Raw genomic sequence first — 3972 nt, forward strand, 5'->3', positions numbered from 1 at the left:
TTTATTTGTAAACATGACATTGGATGCATTTGCAGAACAGGAACATTGTGCTTTTCTCCAAAACCACTTTCACGGTGATTTTTGGTTAAATTTCACCCGAAATCCACAACAATTTGTCCAGATACTCCTGGATGAAAACAAAAAACTATCTGGTGATTTGTAGCAATCTCCATCCCATATCTTGCAACAGCCTCTGTGTGTGTTTGTGTTTTCTGGACATTCTCTATGGACTTTACGGTTTTTTATGCATTTTAGCATGTAAGGTTTTGTTTTCAGCTGGCAAACGCTAATTGGTTCCACCTGGAGTCAAATCCTCCACACATTCGAGTTTTCTAGGAAGAAAGCTTCAGAAACCTGAGAAAACATGATATTTCTTTCTGTAAACATGACATTGGATGCATTTGCCGAACAGGAAGATTGTGCTTTTCTCCATAACCACTTTCATGGTGATTTTTGGTAAAATTTCACCCGAAATCCACAAAAATTTGTCTAGATACTCCTGGATGAAAACAAAAAACTATCTGGTGATTTGTAGCTATCTCAATTCCAGATCTTGCTACAGCCTCTGTGTGTGTTTGTGTTTTCTGGATATTCTCTATGCACTTTACGGTTTTGAATGCACTTTTCCGTGTAAGGTTTTGTTTCTAGCTGCCAAAAGCTAATTGGTTCCACCTGGATTCAAATCCTCCACACATTCGAGTTTTCCAGGCAGAAAGCTTCAGAAACCTGAGAACACATGATATTTCTTTCTGTAAACATGACATTAAATACATTTGCCGAACAGGAAGATTGTGCTTTTCTCCAAAACCACTTTCACGGTGATTTTTGGTTAAATTTCATCCGAAATCCACAACAATTTGTCCAGATGCTTCTGCATGAAAACAAAACTATCTGGTGATTTGTAGCTATCTCAATCCCAGATCTTGCTACAGCCTCTGTGTGCGTTTGTGTTTTCTGGACATTCTCTATGGACTTTACGGTTTTGAATGCATTTTAGCATGCAAGTTTTTGTTTTCTGCTGGCAAACGCTAATTGGTTCCACCTGGAATCACATCCTCCACACATTCGAGTTTTCTAGGAAGAAAGCTCCAGAAACCTGAGAAAACGTGATATTTCTTTCTAAACATAACATTGGATACATTTGCCGAACAGGAAGATTGTGATTTTCTCCAAAACCTCTTTCATGGTGATATTTGGTTAAATTTCACCCGAAATCCACAACACTTTGTCCAGATACTCCTGGATGAAAACAAAAAATTATCTGGTGATTTGTAGCTATCTCAATCCCAGATCTTGCTACAGCCTCTGTGTGTGTTTGTGTTTTCTGGATATTCTCTATGGACTTTAAGGTTTTGAATGCATTTTAGCAGGACCCTTTTTGTTTTCTGCTGGCAAACGCTAATTGGTTCCACCTGGAGTCAAATCCTCCACACATTCGAGTTTTCTAGGAAGAAAGCTTCAGAAACCTGAGAAAACATAATATTTCTATCTGTAAACATGACATTGGTTGCATTTGCCGAACAGGAAGATTGTGCTTTTCTCCAAAACCACTTTCACGGTGATTTTTGGTTAAATTTCACCCGAAAACCACAACAATTTGTCCTGATACTCCTGGATGAAAACAAAACGATCTGGTTATTGTAGCTATCTGAATCCCAGATCATCTACAGCCTCTGTGTGTGTTTGTGTTTTCTGGATATTCTCGATTGACTTTAAGGTTTTGAATGCATTTTATCAGGACACTTTTTGTTTTCTGCTGGCAAACGCTAATTGGTTCCACCTGGAGTCAAATACTTCACACATTCGAGGTTTTTAGAAAGAAAGCTTCAGAAACCTGAGAAAACATGATATTTCTTTCTGTAAACATGACATTGGATGCATTTGCCGAACAGGAAGATTGTGCTTTTCTCCAAAACCACTTTCACGGTGATTTTTTGGTTAAATTTCACTTCAAAACTACAACAATTTGTCCAGATACTCCTGGATGAAAACAAAACTATCTGGTGATTTGTAGCTATCTCAATCCCAGATCTTGCTACAGCCTCTGTGTGTGTTTGTGTTTTCTGGACATTCTCTATGGACTTTACGGTTTTGAATACATTTTAGCATTGTTTTCTGCTGGCAAACGCTAATTGGTTCCACCTGGAGTCAAATCCTCCACACATTCGAGTTTTCTAGGAAGAAAGCTTCAGAAACCTGAGAAAACATGATATTTCTTTCTGTAAACATGACATTGGTTGCATTTGCCGAACAGGAAGATTGTGCTTTTCTCCAAAACCACTTTCACGGTGATTTTTGGTTAAATTTCACCTGAAATCCACAACAATTTGTCCAGATACTCCTGGATGAAAACAAAAAACTCTCTGGTGATTTGTAGCTATATCAATCCCAGATCTTGGTACAGCCTCAGTGTGTGTTTGCGTTTTCTGGACATTCTCTATGGACTTTAAGATTTTGAATGCATTTTAGCATTTGTTTTCCGCTGGCAAACGCTAATTGGTTCCACCTGGAGTCAAATACTCCACACATTCGAGTTTTCTAGGAAGAAAGCTTCAGAAACCTGAGAAAACATGATATTTCTATCTGTAAACATGACATTGGTTGCATTTGCCGAACAGGAAGATTGTGCTTTTCTCCAAAACCACTTTCACGGTGATTTTTGGTTAAATTTCACCTGAAATCCACAACAATTTGTCCAGATACTCCTGGATGAAAACAAAAAACTATCTGGTGATTTGTAGCTATCTCAATCCCAGATCTTGCTACAGCCTCTGTGTGTGTTTGTGTTTTCTGGATATTCTCGATTGACTTTAAGGTTTTGCATGCATTTTAGCAGGACCCTTTTTGTTTTCTGCTGGCAAACGCTAATTGGTTCCACCTGCTTTCAAATCCTCCACGCATTCGAGTTTTCTAGGAAGAAAGCTTCAGAAACCTGAGAAAACATGATATTTCTTTCTGTAAACATGACATTGGATACATTTGCCGAACAGAAAGATTGTGCTTTTCTCCAAAACCACTTTCACGGTGATTTTTTGGTTAAATTTCACCCGAAATCCACAACAATTTGTCCAGATACTCCTTAATGAAAACAAAACTATCTGGTGATTTGTAGCTATCTCAATCCCAGATCTTGCTACAGCCTCTGTGTGTTTTTGTGTTTTCTGGACATTCTCTATGGACTTTACGGTTTTGAATACATTTTAGCATTGTTTTCTGCTGGCAAACGCTAATTGGTTCCACCTGGAGTCAAATCCTCCACACATTCGAGTTTTCTAGGAAGAAAGCTTCAGAAACCTGAGAAAACATGATATTTCTTTCTGTAAACATGACATTGGTTGCATTTGCCGAACAGGAAGATTGTGCTTTTCTCCAAAACCACTTTCACGGTGATTTTTGGTTAAATTTCACCTGAAATCCACAACACTTTGTCCAGATACTCCTGGATGAAAACAAAAAATTATCTGGTGATTTGTAGCTATCTCAATCCCAGATCTTGCTACAGCCTCTGTGTGTGTTTGTGTTTTCTGGATATTCTCTATGGACTTTAAGGTTTTGAATGCATTTTAGCAGGACCCTTTTTGTTTTCTGCTGGCAAACGCTAATTGGTTCCACCTGGAGTCAAATCCTCCACACATTCGAGTTTTCTAGGAAGAAAGCTTCAGAAACCTGAGAAAACATAATATTTCTATCTGTAAACATGACATTGGTTGCATTTGCCGAACAGGAAGATTGTGCTTTTCTCCAAAACCACTTTCACGGTGATTTTTGGTTAAATTTCACCCGAAAACCACAACAATTTGTCCTGATACTCCTGGATGAAAACAAAACGATCTGGTTATTGTAGCTATCTGAATCCCAGATCATCTACAGCCTCTGTGTGTGTTTGTGTTTTCTGGATATTCTCGATTGACTTTAAGGTTTTGAATGCATTTTATCAGGACACTTTTTGTTTTCTGCTGGCAAACGCTAATT

This window comes from Oryctolagus cuniculus, unplaced genomic scaffold (assembly GCF_964237555.1).
Source record: "Oryctolagus cuniculus unplaced genomic scaffold, mOryCun1.1 SCAFFOLD_38, whole genome shotgun sequence".
Classification (NCBI taxonomy): Eukaryota; Metazoa; Chordata; class Mammalia; order Lagomorpha; family Leporidae; genus Oryctolagus; species Oryctolagus cuniculus.